Source organism: Pan paniscus, chromosome 7 (assembly GCF_029289425.2).
Source record: "Pan paniscus chromosome 7, NHGRI_mPanPan1-v2.0_pri, whole genome shotgun sequence".
NCBI lineage: Eukaryota > Metazoa > Chordata > Mammalia > Primates > Hominidae > Pan > Pan paniscus.
This window is the reverse complement of record NC_073256.2, coordinates 140873863-140894444: the sequence shown is the minus strand read 5'-3', so window position 1 is coordinate 140894444 and position 20582 is coordinate 140873863. Positions and strand designations below refer to the sequence as shown.

The following is a 20582-nucleotide window of genomic DNA, read 5'->3' as shown; positions in this document are numbered from 1 at the left end:
GAATGATAACAGGACTCATATCAAAGAGGATTAAATGAGATAACGCAGACCAAGACTTAGCATGGGGCTTGGCACATAGTCTAATTAGAATTCAATAAGTAGTAATCAATTATTATCATCTCCTTCTTTTTGAGGAGGCTTCTAAGAGAGTGCCTTAGAAGTCCTAGTGCCTTGTGTAGTTGAAAAACTACTGCCCTAGAGTATCTGAGTTATAGACTTAACTCTGCTGAGAAAATCCAATGTTCTTTCTACAAAATTATAATAACTAATCTCATATTAAAAACAAAACACAGGCCCAGCACGGTGGCTCATGCCTGTAATCCCAACACTTTGGGAAGCTGAGGCAGGCAGATCACAAGAGGTCAGGAGTTCAAGACCAACCTGGAGAGCATGATGAAACCCTTTCTATACTAAAAATACAAAAAAATTAGCCAGGCATGGTGGCATGCGCCTGTAGTCCCAGCTACTCGGGAGGCTAAGGCACGAGAATCGCTTGAACCTGGGAGGAGGAGGCTGTAGTGAGCTGAGATCACGCCACTGCACTGCAGCCTGGGTGACACAGCGAGACTGTTTTTAAAAAATTTTTAAAAAGAAAACCTCCCTTTTAGGGATACATGCACTGAAAAATATTTTTTCACTAGATTTCCCTGTCTCACACATTATTTCCAAGAAAAATGATTTTTTAAGTTCTCTAATTTTCTGCTCACCCGTGGGCCTCCTGGGCTTTTGCCTGTGACACTCTAGCCATAGCCTCCTCCAAAGCAAGTCACTCTTGTGCCCCATGTCAAGAAGGAGCACAAGAGTCTCTCTTCTCTGCCCCAATTTCATGCTCCCAACTATCTCCTCTTCCCCTCACATACTTCCTCTTGCTCTATCTCCCTTCCTTTCAATAAATCCTTATTAAGCATCTACTCGCTGAAAGACACAGTTCCTGCTGTTCTTGAATATACAAAGTTATCAAGGTCAGAGTTCTGCTTTTTATGAGTTTATGGTCTAATAGGCCAGACTCCTGCAGGAAAGCCCAACATGTAAAAGGACCTAGGGTGTCATTATAGCAGATACTAAGCATGGTAGAGCAGAAGACAACACCAGGCTGGGGCTAAGGAAAGCTGGGCTAAAGTCCTAGATTTGTTACATACTGGATATGTGAGCTTGAGCAAGTGAAATAACCTCTCGGGGTGTAGATATTATCATCTGGAAACTGCATTGGGTTGAGTTTCCCCAATGCATGCCTTGAGACAGGAAATTAGGTAGAAGTGGTTTATTTGATAGGTGATCCTAGGAAACACCAGTAGGGAGTGGGGACGTGAGTCAAGGAACAAGGAAGCCAGCCAGGTCACTGAGCAGGTGCCAAGAGGATAGGCTGTTGTGGGCAGCTGGGGACCAAGGCTGCTGGGGACCCTGGGAGATGGTGTAGCGTCTAGCCCAGAGTTGTACCCTCCAAGGAGCAAGAAAGCTAAGCCACTTATCCACCTACTCCCACCCATCAGGGCTGAAGGCTGCTCTAGGATGTATTAACTCCATGCTTCCCGCCTGCCCAAGCCAGGACCAAGTGTGTTAAGTCACTTAGGCAAGGAATAGTAAGGAGGGTGCCTATGGAAAGCGGGGATTGACAGCATCCATACACCACCTGCAAATACTGTATGGAGGAATACATGAAAGAAAGATTCCAAAAGCTCAGAGCAGAGTACCTGACAGAAGTGTGAAATGTGCCTGAATGTAGAAGTCAGACGGCACGCCTCCTCAACTCATCTCTGGATGCTGGTGCATGTTATTATTCTCTCCTTGCTTCCTTTGTAACCTTCAGCCAATACAAACTCCACTACGTCGTCAAACCAAACCTACCAAGTCCATCCTTCCCTCATTTCACTCCCAACCCCCTGCCACTGCATGCAGGTCTCCCCCAGCTGGTCTCCACTGACCCTTCTGCCAGCCCAAACCTGTCCACCACAGCCAAAGGACACTGCAAAACGCTGGTCTCCTCACATCTGATGTTGAAGAGCTTACCCTGACCGCTTTTTTCCTACAAGATTCAGCCCTACATCACATCTTGTGGTTCAAGGCTGTCCAGTAGTAAAGACATCCCGTGTGCCACAGACAGCCCACTCCATCTTTTCCCCTTGGCTCTCACCTCTGCAATATGCCCCTCCTTAGACCCAAGACCAGCACAAGAAGCAATGCCCTCATTTTGCCTTTTGATTTATTCCAGTGTAACTGAATCTCCACTTTATGGTGTAGTGATTCTGGAGTCAGGCCCAGGTTCAAATCACATTCCTTTACATATTAACTGTGCTACTTTGGGCAAGTTGCCCACTCCCATTTCTTCATCTGAGAAATAAGGATAATAATAATTCCTACTTCATAAGGTTATTGTAAGGACTAATAATTTCATGCCCAATAAGTAGTTTTGAGCAGTGCCTGGCACAAAATAAGTACTCAATACATATTATCTGTCATTAGGGGTTCTCTCAAGGTACTATTTAAGTTTTTTTTTTTAAAGAAATCAAGAGATATCTGCTGTGAAATAAGAATCACGTATATTGGGCTGGGCGCAGTGGCTCATGCCTGTAATCCCAGCCCTTTGGGGGGCCGAGGCAGGCGGATTACCTGAGGTCGGGAGTTCGAGACCAGCCTGATCAACATGGAGAAACCCCGTCTCCACTAAAAATACAAAATTACCCAGGCATGGTGGCGCCTTCCTGTAATCCCAGCTACTTGGGAGGCTGAGGCAGGAGAATCGCTTGAACCAGGAGGCGGAGGTTGTGGTGAGCTGAGATCGTGCCATTGCACTCCAGCCTGGGCAATAAGAGTGAAACTCCATCTCCAAAAAAAAAAAAAAAAAAAAAACAAAGAATGATGTATATTGGTCTCCACCCCAAGTTCCTGGCACAGAGCTTCGAAAACCCTTGTGATTTCCTGAGCAATAAAGGTTCTAGGAGAAACTTCTGTTGGAATTATTGGGTCTCTGCCCCAGGTACCTGAGACAGAGCTCTTAAACCTTTGATTTCCTGAGTAATAGGAACACCTGACTTAGAGTTCCTGAATCCCTTGGAATTTTTCTGAGGAGCGTTTTTTTTCTAATAAGGGGACTCTTGGTGAGCTCCTGGACAGGGGCTGCTCACTGGAAAGACTAAGCAATGATTAGAAGCTTGGAGCTTTCAGCCCCATCCTCCATTCTTTAGAGATGGGGAAGGGCTAGAGACTGAATTAATCTTCATCATGCCTACCTGATGAAGCCGAAGTACTGAACTATGGGGTTCAGAGAGCTTCCGGGTAGCAGAACACGTCCATGTGCTGGGAGGGTGGTGCACCCCAACTCCATGGGGACAGAAGCTCCTGCACTCAGGACCCTTCCACACCTGATCTCTTCATCTGGCTGTTCATCTACATCTTTTTTTTTTTTTTTTTTTGAGACAGGATCTCACTCTGTCACCTAGGCTGGAGTGCAGTGGCATAATCACGGCTCACTACAGCCTCGACGTCCTGGGCTCAAACAGATCCTCCCACCTCCTGAATAGCTGAGACTACAGGCACACACCACCACATCTGGCTAATTTTTTCATTTTATTTTATTTATTTGAGACGGAGTCTCACTCTGTTGCCAGGCTGGAGTGCAGTGGCACGATCTCGGCTCACTGCAACCTCCGCCCCCCGGGTTCAAGCAATTCTTTTGCCTCAGCCTCCGGAGTAACTGGGACTGCAGGCATGCCACCATGCTCAGTTAATTTTTTTGTATTTTTAATAGAGGTGGCTCACGCGTGTAATCCCAGCACTTTGGGAGGCCGAGGCGGGTGGATCACGAGGTCAGGAGATCGAGACCATCCTAGCTATCACGGTGAAACCCCATCTCTACTAAAAATACAAAAAATTAGCCGGGCGTGCTGGCGGGCGCCTGTAGTCCCAGCTACTCGGGAGGCTGAGGCAGGAGAATGGCGTGACCCAGGAGGCGGAGCTTGCAGTGAGCCGAGATCGCGCCGTTGCACTCCAGCCTGGGCGACAGAACGAGACTCTGATTCAAAAAAAAAAAAAGAAAGAAAGTACCAACTATTTTTCCTGTCTCACACATCTGCTAAAAAGGTTTTCTCTCTTCGCATGAGCTCATGGGCTTTCTGAGCATTTCTGTACCCAGATCGCAGCTTAATGCCATAGATGCCACAGAAACACACCCCTGACCAGCACACAGACAGCTACTTAGGTGTTTAATGGTTTCACCTAGACTCACAATTTCAAGGTCTCACTTTCACTCACAGCAGCCCAATCAAAGGGTTAGAATTGGTAAACAAACAGGCCCAGAGCGGTATAATAGAAAAATAATTTCTTTTGGCTTTTCTTGCTCTTGGTCAATGAAACTTTGATCAGAGAGAACATCTGAGGCTATACTTGTTTCAAGTTGTGTTTGTTTGAAAAAAAAAGTTAGCCAGGCACAGTGGCTCATGCCTGTAGTCCCAGCACTTTGGGAGGCCAAGGTGGGAGGATTGCTTGAGTCCAGGAGTTTCAGACCAGCCTGGGCAACATAGCAAGACCTTGTCTCTATAAAAAAAAAAAAAAAAAAAAAAAGTGAGGGGAAGTGTGATTTATTTGTTTTTTTTTTTATTTTAATTCTTTTTTTTTTTTTTTTTTTTTTTGAGACAGAGTCTTGCTCTGTAGCACAGGTTGGAGTGCAGTGACATGATCTTGGCTCACTGCAACCTCCACCTCCCGGGTTCAAGCGATTTTCCTGTCTCAGCCTCCTGAGTAGCTGTGACTACAGGCACATGACACCACGCCCGGCTAAATTTTGTGTTTTTAGCAGAGATGCGGTTTCACCATATTGGTCAGGCTGGTCTTGAACTCCTGACCTCAGGTGATCCATCCGCCTTGGCCTCCCAAAGTGCTGGGATTACAGGCGTGAGCCACTGCGCCCAGTCAATTCTACCCTTAATAAGTAATATATTCACAGGGCTCACAACACTTAAAAACACAAAAGGGTACACAATGAAGTTTCCCTCCCTCCCGTGACCCTAGCCACCCAGTTCTCTTCTCAGAAGCAACCAATATTACCAATTTGGTACTGGATACTGGATATTCCTATAGATATTCTGTACAAATATAAGCAAATACACGTTTTTATCTTTTAGTACAGATTTCCACTTGCTCTTTAAATTTAATTGTATTACATATATAATATAGGCTTATTACATATTTAATATAGGTTTAATTTGAAAGTAAAGGCAAAAACTGCAATTACTTTTGCACCAACTAATACATACAAAAGAATATTTATATCATGTTTAAGATTTTTTTTTTTTAATTTTGGCTGGGTGCAGTGGCTTATGCCTGTAATCCTAGCACTTTGGGAGGCCGAGGCAGGCGGATCACTTGAAGTCAGGAGTTTCAGACCAGCCTCGTCAACATGGGGAAACCCCGTCTCTACTAAAAATACAAAAATTAGCTGGGTGTGGTGGTTCACAGTTGTAATCCCAGCTACTTGGTAGGCTGAGGCAGGAGAATTGCTTGAACCAGGGAGGCAGAGGTTGCAGTGAGCCGAGATTGTGCCACTGTACTCCAGCCTAGGTGACAGAGGGAGACTCTGTCTCAAAAATATATATATCTATATGTATAGATAGATTTTTAAAAAAATTTTAAGCCATCACTCAGCTTAAGAAACATAAACATTTCATCAGCCCCCAGTTGATAAGCCTACAGGTGGTTTCCAACTTCCTGTTGTTATGCCCACAGCTACAATGAGTTTCCTTGTGTATCCACCATTTTATATGTGTGCAGTATATATCTGTAAGATAAATTCCTAGATGAGGAATTCCTAAGTCAAAAGGGATGGTCACAGGTCATTTCTATAGATAAATATCTGGATTGCCCTCCACAGAAACTGAAAAAAATTGATTTGTTTGTTTTTGAAAGTTTCCAAGATGCCTAGAAGTCTAACAGGTGGAAAAATCATTTAAGTGACAGAAAACAGGAAAGCAAAAGGATCTCAATTAAGTGACATTTCTTGTTAAAAATATATAAAGCATAACTATCTCTTGTTTCCCCTGAGGCAATCATGTAAAACAACTCCTGATGGTGCCTTCGATACTTGGGGAAGTGCCCAAACATATACTTTATTCTGGTGTAATTCCTGTAAGGATTAATATTGCTCAGAACTGACAGGAATTATTAGTTCCCGCAATGAGGTAATTACAGAATCAAGTTCAGCCACACTTTTTATGACTTTGTTTACTTTAAAATGCCTGCTGCCTTAGATATTTAAGATGTGCATCTTGGGTTCCAAGTTTTGAAACAAAAATCCCTGCAGAGGCGGAGGCTGCAGTGAGCCAAGTGCACACCAGCCTGGGCGACAGAGCAAGACTCTGTCTCAAAATAACAACAACAAAAATCCTTGCAATATATAAGTTCTCTCAATATTCAAAAGCATAAGGAACAAGCAGGATGATTATTAACAAAGGGTTTATCCAGAAATACAACAACTGTCAAATTATAGGAACCTCTGCAATGCAATGTCATGACCACTGGGGTTTGGCATTGGAGATGCAAGCACCTAAATATCACCCTTTTTGGGGAGGGCCACTAACTTGAGCCCTGTCATAAGGATCAGACCTAAAAAGATGCTCTTAAAATCCAGAGATTGGAGAAAGTCAATATTCCCCCACCTGACCAGATGCCTAAATCAAGAGTATTAACACATTTTACAACCAAACATGAATGGGCTGAGATACAGTTCCTGACCTCTCTTGCCACTTTCTGTAATTAGCCACACCAGCCACCACTTTGGAAAGGTGCTAAAGTTTACCCACTTACTAAAAACAGCCTAATTACACTTAAAATTAGCAATACACCTAAATCCATATTTCATGATACATGGTCCCAGAACACCTGCAGTAGACTTCCGGGTGGGGAAGTGGGAGTGAGTCTGGCTATTAAAATGCTGATTTCGGCTGGGCGCGGTGGCTCACGCCTGTAATCTCAGCACTTTAGGAGGCCGAGGAGGGTGGATTGCCTGAGCTCAGGGGTTCAAGACCAGCCTGGGCAACATGGTGAAACTCTGTTTCTACTAAAATTACAAAAATTAGCCAGGCGTGGTGGCACACGCCTGTAGTCTCAGCTACTCAGGAAGCTGAGGCAGAGAATCGCTTGAACCCAGGAGGCGACAGTTGTAATGAGCCAAGATTGCACCACTGCACTCCAGCCAGGTGACAGTGCGAGACTCCGTCTCAAAAGAAAAAAAAATTTCTGGGCATGGGGTTTGAGGATATTGGTAACACAAGTGGTTGCTCACTACAGGTCCTCGCTGGAAACAGCACTAAAGAACCAGGGTGTGGACTGACTCTGTGCAAGTCACCGACAGTGCCCCTGTGTTTATACTGTGGGCCCACGAACCAAGCAGCCATGGCGGCAGGGACGGAGGTGTGCACGGACTCAATCACCATCTTTCCCTCACCATAGCTGACTCAGCTGCCTTCTCTGCTGAAGCCCTAAGTGGAGACCAAGGCTGAGCTATGGCATCTTAATTATGAGGCATCCCTTCCAAAAGGGAAGACAGAGCTTTGCGTGTGGCAGTATCATAGCCAATGAGGTTTATCCGAGGCGTGATTATTGCTAATTGAAAACAAAATGGAAGACAGGTGACTTTTCCCCTCCCTTGAATAAACACTTCTTCCACACATGGATTTCCTTTTCCTAATCACCATGCTTCTGCCAGCAACTTACCAACTCAATGAATGCCTCATCCACTGCCACAACGCCAGACACCCACATTGCTTCTGATCACAAATCCATTCACAGCAAAAGAAATGGGTCCATATGCTGGTACCCCCCAGATGCTCTGATCTTACCGTGGTCCCCAGGGGTAGGTGATCTTCTTGATGGTAGAATGAATGGCCCATTGGAGACTGAGCTACAGTATCCGCTGGCAGACACCACCTGGTGACACTGGGGTTCTGTCCCATAAGATGTAGTAGATGCTCTGAACCAGTTACAGTTCTGCCAGAGTTCACAGGTCTGGGCACCAGGGCTAGAAGTGAGTGCATCTCCGACTGCTACACCTGAGGTCAGGCGTTTGAGACCAGCCCGACCAACATGGAGAAACCCCGTCTTTACTAAAAATACAAAAAAATTAGCCAGGCATAGTGGCGCATGCCTGTAATCCCAGCTACTCGGGAGGCTGGGGCAGGAGAATTGCTTGAACCTGGGAGGTGGAGTTGTGGTGAGCTGAGATCGCACCATTGCACTCCAGCCTGGGCAACCAGAGTGAAACTCCCTCTCAAAAAAAACAAAACAAAACAAAAAACAAAATTGCATCCATTTATTATCAAGGGAGCAGTCATAGCAGAACTTCACTATGAATGACTGTTTCTCTAGATGTTTGTTTCGCGTCTCCATCACTTTGAATCAAATGCCTTTTGGATTCACGTAGCAAGCAATTTCTGTTCTCTGCCGCTGAGACCTGACTGGGATGCTTACTAAACCAGAACCACTCAGGGAGGTTCTGGACATTTGCCTTTTTAACAAGTTTGACATTTATTGATAAAGTTTCTTTGCAGTAACTACAGGGTAAGTTACTTCAGGTGGACAGCTGCGAAGGACACTTCATCCCGACCATGGGGAAGCTCAGTGACCCACTCCTGCCCTACAACAGACAGCACCTTGCTAGTGACCCATTATCTGATTACAGAATGTGGGCATGAACTTGGAACTGGGTGAACTGGGAATTGGATGGCAGCCAGGCCCTGGAGCGGGAATGCCTAGATTCAAATCCTGTCTCCACCACTCACTAGCTATGTGGCTTTCTATAAGTCACTTTACTTTACTATGCCTACGTTTCCTAATTTGTAACATGAGGAGAATAATGGTATCTACCTTATATTGTTGTTTTGAGGATTTAGTTCATACACATGAAGAGCTTAGATGAGCTATCTGGAGCCAGGCACGATGACTCACACCTGTAATCCCAGCACTTTGGGAGGACAAAGCAGGCAGATCACCTGAGGTCAGGAATTTGAGAGCAGCCTGGCCAACATGGTGAACCCGTCTCCACTAAAAATATAAAATTAGCCAGGCATGGTGGCAGGTGTCTATAGTCCCAGCTACTCAGGAGGCTGAGGCAGGAAAATCACTTGAACCTGAGAGGCAGAGGTTGCAGTGAGCTGAGATCGTGCCACTGCACTCCAGCCTAGGTGACAAGAGCAAAACTCTGTTCCAAAAAAGAAAAAAAAAAAAGCAACAAAACACTTCACCTTTCGGTGTATGAAATATTCTCTTCCCTGCCAACACACACACAATCTCATTTGAGCCTCAAAATAATTCTTAGGTGAGGCAACGAAGGCCCAGAGAGGTTAAGTGACTTTCCCAAGGTCACACAGTATGTCACTAGCAAATGCAAAACTGTAACGGGGGCCAAGGACTTGAACTTATTTTTCCTGTATTCCAGGGGCAGGGACAAGATCTCCTCAGCATCTGGCCCCAAGGAGGTCAAACATAGCTCTGCATCCTGTGGGCCTTGAGTGGGAACTGATTCAACCATCACTTACGGCTGCAGAAACAGCGTGTGCCAGAACGGTGTGACTGTATTAACATCTTGCCCCACAATTTCCTTCCAATGTTCTTCCCAGAAATTGCTCTAAAACTCCAGGTCCCCATGGAAACCTCAGGAGAGATTGCCTATTGACTCTAAGTGAAGTTCTGCTATGAGTGCTCCCTTGATAATAAATGGATGCAATTTTGTTTTTTGTTTTGTTTTTTTTGAGAGGGAGTTTCGCTCTGGTTGCCCAGGCTGGAGTGCAATGGTGCGATCTCCACCTCCCGGGTTCAAGCAATTCTCCTGCCTCAGCCTCCCGAGTAGCTGGGATTACAGGCATGCGCCACTATGCCTGGCTATTTTTTTTGTATTTTTAGTAAAGACGGGGTTTCTCCATGTTGGTCGGGCTGGTCTCAAACGCCTGACCTCAGGTGATCCGCCCGCCTCGGCCTCCCAAAGTGCTGGGATTACAGGCATGAGCCACCATGCCCAGCCTTTTAAAATTTTATTTATTTTTGTGTGTGGAGACCGAGTCTTGCTGTCACCCAGGCTGGAGTGCAATGGCTCGATCTTAGCTCACTGCAACCTCTGCCTCCCGGGTTCAAGAGATCCTCCTGCCTCAGCCTCCCAAGTAGCTGGGATTACAGGCATCTGCCATCATGCCCAGCTAATTTTCATATTTTTAGTAGAGACAGGGTTTCATCATGTTGGCCAGGCTGGTCTTGAACTCCTGACCTCAAGTGATCCACCCGCGTTGGCCTCCCAAAGTGCTGGGATTACAGGTGTGAGCCACTGCGTCTGACCAATAAATGGATGTTATTAAAAGCCTGGCCTGAACAGATACCTGCTGTAAAGCTCAGGGCCAAAGCCACATTCTCCCTGGACTGCCAGGGTAAAAGACATAGTTCATTCTCTGGTGCTAGGCTGCATGGTCAGCTTGGAGCAAAGGGGAAAAGTATACTGTGAGCTCCTGCTCTCAATATCAGACACTAGACATGGTGCTTTCCATATCTGCGTTTGTGACAAGAGGCTGGAATGAGGTGCCTGCCAAGAATGTGAGAGAACTAATTAAATAAATCCATGGTGTTCTTTGCTCTCTGCAAAAGTCATTCATAACGTGCTTTTCACACCAAAAGGTGGAAGAGTAGGGCTTGGAGTTAAGGCTGAAGGGACTGCAGACAAAACCGGTTTGAAAAAGGACAAGATCATCTAAAAAAGGAATAGAATCTAGTCAACAGGAATAATTCAAAGCACAAGACTTTAGCAGCAGTTTTCGAGCTTTATCCTGAGATCCAGTGGAGTGGCGGACTTGATGTTCCAGACCCCTTTGGTGACAGGAGTTGTTCCTTTATTGAATACTTGAGGAATATTTGTTGAGTGCTTACTATAAGGTATCAGATACCAAGACACTGTATTACAGTGGAGAATAAGGCAGGGAGGACTCACAGTCCAATGGAGGGAGACAGAAAACAGACTTTTAGACCAGGTGTGGTGGCTCGTGCCTGTAATCCCAGCATTTTGGGAGGCTGAGGTGGGCGGACCAATTGAAGTCAAGAGTTCGAGACCAGATGGGCCAACATGATGAAACGCCGTCTCTAATAAAAATACAAAAATTAGCCAGGTGTGGTGGCACATGCCTATAATCCCAGCTACTTGGGAGGCTGAGGCAGGAGAATCCCTTGAATCCAGGAGGCGGAGGCTGCAGTTAGTCAAGATCACGCCAATGCACCCCAGCCTGAGTGACGGAGTGAGACTCCAACTTAATTTAAAAAAAAGGAAAACAGACTTTTAAACAAATAAGTGTGCAAGATCATTTCAGTTAGTGATAACTGCTATGAAGAAAAAAGGGTACTGTCATGTTGACTGGGGCAGTCAGCTTTAGATACGTCACCAGGGAAGAATTACCAGACTCGGAGCTCAGACCTCAATGTCAGGGAGTGTCAGCCAACAGAAGATAAGGGAGAAAAAAAGGGTCAGATCAGGGTAAACAGAATGTGAGGTCCGTGAGGAAGGAATGAGCTTGTCCTGCTCACCAAAAGAAACCTAATGGGGGAAGCAGGACAGGGAATTGGCCAGCAGTAGCAAAGCTGAAATCACAGAGACAGCCGCAATCCAACCACACAGGGCCCAAGAGCCAGGGTAGAACAGTAGATTTAGCTTAAGGACATGCTGAGGCCATTGCAAAGTGGTGGTGGTTTGTTGTTGTTTGAAAACGGGAATGAGATAGTCTGGTTTTTAACAGATCACTCTGTATGAAGGAGAAATGAAGCAGAAAGAAAAAAAAAAGATCACTTTGGCTGCTTTGTGAAGAAAACACTGCAAAGTGGGAAGAGGTCAAGGAAAAAAAGCAAAGAGTTATTGGAGTGGTGCCTGAGGCTTCCCCATGACCTGGATGAAATATCCCTGAAAGTTATCCAGCTTTCTTTCCTCTCTGTCAATGCTGAAGAAGGGCTGCATGAACCAAGGGATGGATCGAGTCAAAGGGAGTGTCCTACAGAGTGAGAACTGAGGAGTGTTTGCCCTGCTTGAGAGACAGTGGCCCTGGAGGACAGACAGGTTTTGATGTCATGAGAGGTCTCCTTGGAGGGGCAGAAATGGATAATTCGTTCTTCATAATGGAAGAACCAGCTGAGAACCTGGCAAATAGCAGTCTCCCCTGCTGACCCACATCCCCCTGCAGTACTACCCCCTTTCTCTGCCCCCTTCCCAAACCACTCTACTTCCTTCCTCCTGTTCCCTCCTGAACCTACTGAAATGAGGCTGTCATCCCCATCACTCCACTGAAATTGCCCACAGACCTCCACACTGCCAAAACCAACGGTCATCCCAGTCCTCAACTTACTCAACTGATCAGCAACATCTGACAGAGCTGATCCCTCTCCCCTTCTAATACCACTTTCTCCTTTGGGCATCCTTGTTTTCTCCTCCTTCCTCCATGACCATTCCATCTGTCTTCCCATCTCCTAAGCCCTAAATAAAAGCTTCCTAGGCTAGGTCCCTGGACCTTTCCTCTATCCACACACATTCTCTCAATGATATCATAGAGGCCTGTACCTTTAAATGTCATCTATTAACAGATGTCTCCCAATTTGACATTCCTATCCTACACCTCTCCACTTGACTCTGGGACCCCTTTATCCAGCTCATATATATATACACATACACATATATACATATGGGGGGGAGAGAGAGAGAGAGAGAGAGAGAGAGAGAGAGAGAGAGAGAGAGAAAGCAGCGAGCCGGAGTCTCACTCTGTCGCCCAGGCTGGAGTGCAGTGACGTGATCTCAGGCTCACTACAACCTCCACCTACCACACCCGGCTACCAACTCCTATTTGACAGCTCCTGTTAGACACCCAACTGGCACCTCAAATTTAACATGCCCCCAATAAAACTCCTGATCTTCCTCCCCAAAATTACTCCACCCACAATCTTCCCCAACTCAGTAAATAGCAACCAATCTTCTACACATTCTAGAAGTTCATGGTCTGTCTTCTCCACAAGAATGTAATATCCATGGGCGCAGGATTCACTGCTGAATCACCAGGGCAGTGATACAGCAACAGTAGAGGTCTTGAACTGGCCTCAAGTGATCTGCCCACTTCAGCCTCCCAAAGTGCTGGGATTATAGGCATGAGCCACCACACGCAGCCCTCCAGCTCTTTTAAATAAGCATCCTCCATGAAGAATTTCTGCAAATCATCAAGGCGTTAATTGCTATATGCTGAATGTACACAAGCCCCTACCAGTCTGAGAGTCCTGTGTAAATCATTTTCTTTTTCAAATCCTGATGAAAAGGGGACTCACAGAGAATCCAAACCACAGCCTGCAGGCTTCCTCATGCTTCTGCTTCACTACTGAGCCAGCCACTGGTCATGGCGTGTACTGCTGTCAACCACCAAAACACCAGACTCAGTCAGAACACTGCTGTCCACTGTTCTACGGAAAATCAGCAGCTACTTCCAAGGTTCCCACAGAGCCACATGGGGCCCCTAGTGACACAGTTCTTTCTTTCCTTCCCAGGAGACAGGGCTTTCAAGAGAGTGAGAGAGTAGGGGTAAGGGTGCACCGTGGCCCATCTCTCATGGCACCTGCCATCAAGGAACGCTCTAATGTATAATCATCTAGTCTGGTCCTCTCAGCCAGATGTCATCTTCACTTACATTGATTTTCTCTCAGGGACCTGTTCATGTTTTTCTCTCCTCTAGCAAAGACATCTTTGAGGACCTCTAGCCCACGGGACAAGCCTATACACGTCTGAACCCTAAATGAGAACACAGACCATTTGGCTTCTTTCCCACAAGGCTCCTGAACCTCATGCAAAACAGGACTGGATAGACGTCTGTGTTCAGGGTTTGTGAACATTCTGGGAGGGGCAGTAATTCCACAAAAACTGTGGGACACTAAGGGGGCAGTCTGCGCAAGGACACAGAGGCTTACACCACAAATTCTTTTTATTCTTTTTTGACGGAGTCTCACTCTTGTCGCCCAGGCTGGAGTGCAGTGGTGCAATCTCGGCTCACTGCAACCTCCACCTCCCGGGTTCAAGCAATATCTCAAGTGATACTCAAGCCTCCCGAGTAACTGGGATTACAGGCATGCGCCACCATACCTGGCTAATTTTTGTATTTTGGGGAGAGATGGGGTTTCACCCTGTTGGCCAGGCTGGTCTCGAACTCCTGACCTCAAGTGATCCACCCGCCTTGGCCTTCCAAAGTGCTGGGATTACAGGCGTGAGCCACCGTACCCGGCCTGGAACACCACAAATTCTTATTTCTGACCCAGCTAAAAATATTGTTACATGCTTGAATGGGCACTGAATTATTTAGGGAGGACTAAACGGCCAAATCAAAACTCACCAAGAATTCTGTGACTTAAAAAATATATAAGTTTGTCTCCTACGAAAGAGTTCCACAATATACTATTTAGGCAGGCATGCAACTTGGCTCCATAGAGTTATCAGGAATCCAGGCTGATGGTGGTTCTTCTGCCTTTGATAAGTAGCTTCCGAGGTCACTCCAGTCATCACCATTTCATCTGGTAAGAAAGTAGGCAAAGGTGTGAAGGAGTGGGCAGGAGTTTCACAGGTCAGTCATGTAAGTGGCACACACACTTCCTCTTATATTCAGCTGGTCACATGGCCACACTGGCTGCAAAGGAGAATGGGAAATGTAGTCCATGGCAGAGCAGCCACACACCAGTCACAGCTCGATTGCTGCAGAACAAGGGACAGCAAACTACAGCCCAAGGGCCAAATCTACCAGCTCTTGGTTTTGCAAAGTTGTTTTTTGTTTTTTGTTAATTTTTTCTGCCATATACAAACATATTTTTATATGAAATTATATAAAATACAGAAAGAGGCACAATGAATGTATGCAGTTAGAAAGCAGGATGGTGGTTACCCTTAGGGAGTAAGGAGGTGATCAGAAAGCAGCATGAAGCTTCTCAGGTGCTTTTTTTCCTTAATTTGAATCCTGGCTCTACTACTTACTGGCTAGTGACTTGGTGAGCTATATGAAAACCTCTCTCTGCATCAGTTTCCTCATCTGTAAAGTAGGGATTAAAAATAGTGCCAACCCCATCAGATTGTCAGAAAATTGCCTGGCATACAATGACTTCTAGATAATACACAATGAGCTCTATTAGTTAGTTTCTCTAGACAGTTATATTCTTAAAACCAGGGTGATTATCAAAAAGGACATTAGATTTATCCATCACATTGTGTATTTTTTAAAAAAGAACACGTTCATATATTAATTATAAATAAAAGTTAATCTTGTAATATGAACATTAAGCAAAAGACAAGCACTGCTCTTTAGTTGTATGTGCATCTGAGCCTAAGATTAGGTTTTATTATAAAAATGTAAGTATAATTTTTTTTAATAGTAAGCAACTCAAGCCTAGCAAAAATACTACTTCTATTGCTACTCAGTGAAAAAGCATATTTATATATTTAAAAAGTACAAGGACACCTAGACAGAAAAGTAAACTTAGAATGAGGTTTCTGATAATGAAGGTTATTGTTCTTCCTCTCTATAGATAGACAGACAGAATATTCAAGCAGACAATGAACAGGGCACAGATGATAACAGAACCCTGACCCCCAGCTCGGCGGCAATCAGCATGGAGAGATCAGGACATGGTCAAAACTTGCAGGCTTCCCCCATGTTGTTGTTGTTCTTACTTTCAACTTGGAACCAGACAGAGAAAACCAAACATACTCCTCCAACCAATCACTTAGGATGTCCAGCTTCTAGCTGGAAAAAGAAATCCATGTTTTTCCTTAACTTCCTAAGTTCATAGTTGCAGCAGAGTCTGTTGCGGAGGCTGTAAGTCCAAGATCAGGGCTGAGCAGATTATGTTGTCTGGTGAGGACTTGGTCTCTGCTTTGAAGATGGCACTGATACGGCTCCGATGAGTGGAGGAGCACCAGAGCTCGTCTTGTGCGAATTGGATAAAACAACACAGACACAGTTGGAGTGGTTTTAAGGAGCAGAGTGTTTAAAAGGCAAGAAAGAAGAGAGAAGAAAGAAGGAAAAAGCTCCCCTGTACAGACACAGAGGGAGGAGGGCTCCAAAGACAAGAAAGGAGACCCAGGTTTTGCAGTTTTATTGGAGCTCAGCCACACCTATTCATTTACATATTGTCTGTGGCTGCTGCTTTCGGCTACAAAGGCAGAGTTGAGTAGTTGTGGCAGAGGCCTTATGGCCTGCAAAGTCTAACATTTACTGTTTGGCCATTTACAGAAAACATTTGCCAACTCCTGCTCTAGAAAAAGAAGAGAATGGGCCAGGTGCAGTGGCTGATGCCTGTAATCCCAGCACTTTGGGAGGCTGAGGTAGGGGGAATCACTTGAGGCCAGAGTTTGAGACCAGCCTGGCCAACATGGTGAACCTCTGTCTCTACTATAATAAAAACACACACACACAAAAAATTAGCCAGGTGTGGTAGCGCACCTGTAATCCCAGCTACTCAGGAGGCTGAGGCACGAGAATCGCTTGAACCTGGGAGGCGGAGGTTGCAGTGAGCTGAGATCATGCCATTGCACTCCAGTCTGGGTGACAGAGTGAGACTCTGTCTGGAAAAAAAGAAAGGAAAGGAAAAAGGAAAAAGGAAAAGGAAAGAAAAGAGAATGGATTTGGTGGGACAACCAGCAGCCTACGGTTTCAAAATTCATCTTGGGGTCGGGTGAGATGGCTCACGCCTGTAATCCCAGCACTTTGGGAGGCTAAGGCAGGCGGATCTCTTGAGGCCAGGAGTTCGAGACCAGCCTGGCCAACATGGTGAAACCCTGTCTCTATTAAAAATACAAAAATTAGCCAAGTGTGGTGGTGCACACCTGTAATACCCAGCTAATGCGGAGGCTGAGGCAGGAGAATCACTTCAACCCGGGAGGCGGAGGTTACAATGAGCTGAGATCACAACACTGCACTCCAACCTGGGCAACAGAGTGAGACTCTGTCTCAAAAAATAAAAAACTTAAAAAATTTTTAAAAATTCACCTTGGAAATTTTTATGAAGACACATAAACAAAAACATTTATTGTAGCATTTTTTTTTTGGCACACCAAGAAGCAAAAAACAACTTATAAAGGACTGTTAAATTATGGACCATATGTATCGCAGAATACAATGTAGCCTTTAAAAATAATGTAGATATTTTCTCATTCTTGTTGATTTTCCAATCAATATGTACTGACTAGAAAACATCCAAATATATTAACTTTAAAAAGTAAAATGTATTTTTCTTTGTTTAGTGAAGGGAAAAAAGTAAAATACAGAACAATATGTTTAGGATGCTACCATTTGTCGGGGGGGTGGGGAAACAAAATTTAATATATAATACATACCTATATGTTTACATAGAAAATTCCTGGAAAGAAGGATACAAAATAACCTGAAAAAGAGGTTATTTCTGGGTGGGAACATCAGAAAATTGGAGGACAAAGCAGGAGGGAAGTTTCCTTTTCACCAAATACTCTTTTATACATTTTGAATTGGTACAATGTACATGGTACCATCTATTTTTTAATTAATTAAAAATTAAACCAAGAAAAACACACAAAAAGGCTTGCATTTACTACCATTGCTAACCAACTCCTCTTCTGAAAGACATAATTTCCTTAAAAGCTCCAATAATATCTTCAATCAGGGATAGCCAGTTCTACTGAGCTGGGAACCATTTTATATTTTCATATTTGCTTCCCAACTCCTTGGTGTGTCAGGTTCTCAGAGATACTCTGTTTCTGTTGCTTTCATAGTAAGTTTACAAATTCTGCTTTAGGCTGGGCACGGTGGCTCATGCCTGTAATCCCAGCACTTTGGGAGGTCGAGGCAAGTGGATCACGAGGGCAGAAGATAGAGACCATCCTGGCTAACATGGTGAAACCCCGTCTCCACTAAAAATACAAAAAGAAATTAGCTGGGCGTAGTGGTGGGCGCCTGTGGTCCCAGCTACTCAGGAGGCTGAGGCAGGAGAATGGCATGAACCCGGGAGGCAGAGCTTGCAGTGAGCCAAGATCATGCCACTGCACTCCAGCCTGGGCGATAGAGCGAGACTCCCTCTCAAAAAGAAAATTTTTTGCTTTAGTCAGCCAGGCACTATGGTTCACACCTGTAATCCCAGCATTTTGGGAGGCCAAAGTGGGTGGATTACTTGAGGCAGGAGTTCGAGACTAGCCTGGCCAACATGGTAAAATCCCATCTCTACTAAAAATACAAAAATTAGCCAGGTGTAGCGGCACATGCCTGTAATCCCAGAAACTCAGGAAGCGGAGGCAGGACAGTCACTTAAATCTGGGAGGTGGAAGTTGCAGTGAGCCAAGATTGTGCCACTGCACTCTAGCCTGGGAAACAGAGCAAGACTGCATCTCAAACAAAAAGAAGCAAACAAACAAAATTCTACTTTAGTCCCCTGCTTTTCTTGAAATATCTTCTTTCCATACAGAAAATCTTCTCACACATGTTGAATATTAAGAGAAAGAAATCTGACCTCAAAAGAAAAATTGTCTTAGTTTGGGTTCAAAAAAAAAAAGAAAAAAGTTTAAATAGAAAAATTAAGCACAGAGAGACATAAATAACAGTTCCTAAGCCCGATAAACAACTCTGAAGAAAAATCTTGTTAAGAAAACCTATCTTTCAGTTAAAAATGACAGAAATCCAGCTCGCACAAGCTGAAGAGAAAAAGGAATCCACTGGCTCATAGAACCAGGAACCGCAGGCCAGGCGCGGTGGCTCACACCTGTAATCTCAGCACTTTCAGAGGCCGAGGTGGGCAGACTGCTTGAGTCCCGGAGTTCAAGACCAGCCTGAGCAATGTGGCAAAACCCCATCTCTACTAAAAATATAAAAATTAGCTGGGCACTGTGGCACGCCTGTAGTCCCAACTACTCAGAAGGCTGAGGTGGGAGGATCGCTTGAGCCTGGGAGGTGGAGGTTGCAGTAAGCAGAGATCACACCAGTGCTCTCCAGCCTCGGTGACAGAGCAAGAGAGTCTCAAAAACAAAAAAGGTGGGCTTGGCTTCAAGCACAGATCAATCTGATACAGAGCAGGCAAGCCCCAAAGTAGGGCTGAGCCCATGAGACTTCTTGGCTTTGCCCAGGAAAGAATTCAAGGGCAAGCTGAAGGTAAAAGAAAACAGCTTTATTGAAGCGGTAGTGTTACAACCCTGTGACTGCTCCTGCAGAACAGGTTTACCCTGTAGGCAGACAGGAGCAGCTCCGGGCAGTCTGGCAGCCACATTTATACCTACTTTTAATAACATGCAAATTTGGCCGGGTGCGGTGGCTCATGCCTGTAATCCCAGCACATTGGGAGGCGGAGCCAGGCAGATCACCTGAGGTCAGGAGTTTGATACCAGCCTAGTTAGCATGGCAAAACCCCGTCTCTATTAAAAATACAAAAATTAGCTGGGCATGGTGGTACACACCTGTAATCCCAGCTACTCGGGAGGCTGAGGCATGAGAATCGCTTGAACCTGGGAGGCAGAGGTTGCAGTGAGCCGAGATCATGCCACTGCACTCCAGCCTGGGCGACAGAGTGAGACTTTGTCTCAAAATAAATAAGTAAATAAAAATAACATGCAGATTAAAGGGCAGTTTATGCAGAAATTTCTAGGGAAGGGGGCCGGGCGCGGTGGCTCATGCCTGTAATCCCAGTACTTCGGGAGGCGAAAGCGGGCAGATCACCTGAGGTCAGGAGTTCAAGACCAGCCTGGCCAACGTGGTGAAACCACGTCTCTACTAAAATACAAAAATTCGCCGGGCATGGTGGCGCACACCTGTAATCCCAGCTACTCAGGAGGCTGAGGCACGAGAATCACTTGAACCTGGGAGGTGAAGGTTACAGTGAGCCGAGATCGTGCCACTGCACTCCAGCCTGGGTGACAGAGCAAGACTCTGTCTCTAAATGAATAAATAAATGGTTACATTTGTACCCTCCATAGCATAAGGTGGAGGATTACCATTAAATGTCAGTTTCTTTTCTTTTTTTTTTTTCTGAGATGGAGTCTTGCTCTGTCACCCAGGCTGGAGTGCAGCAGCATGATCTCAGCTCACTGCAACTTCCACCTCCCAGGTTCAAGCAATTCTGCCTCAGCCTCCCAAGTAGCTGGCATTACAGGCGCCCGCCAACCACACCCAGCTAATTTTTATATTTTTAGTAGAGACAAGGTTTCACCACGTTGGCCAAGCTGGTCTCAAACTCCTGACCTCATGATCCGCCCACCTAGGACTCCCAAAGTGCTGAGATTACACGCATGAGCCACCATGCCCAGCTGATAGTTTCTTAATAAGTAGAAAGCTCATCTAAGAACAAAAGGTCAGACATCCTTGCTATAAGAAGTTGTTCATTTTTAAAGCAGAATCATGAAAACATGAGAGCTGGTACTATATGCCAATGTAATGCCAAATATCTTTCATTTGGAATGGTATGATTAAAGCCAAATAACCAAGATGTCTTCCAGAAGGCACATGTAATAAATATTTTTTAAAGCCCTGGTTCTCATCTACAATTGAGGCATATTTAGGTATTTCAGATCATCAAGGGTGACACAAAAATCTTCAAAACAAAAC

General features: G+C 45.1%; 1 pseudogene; it reads left to right on the top strand.

Annotated features, from left to right (window-relative positions):
• Positions 1-7537: 7537 nt before the first annotated feature.
• Positions 7538-7618, top strand: LOC112440811 (U4 spliceosomal RNA; annotated as a pseudogene).
• Positions 7619-20582: the final 12964 nt, after the last annotated feature.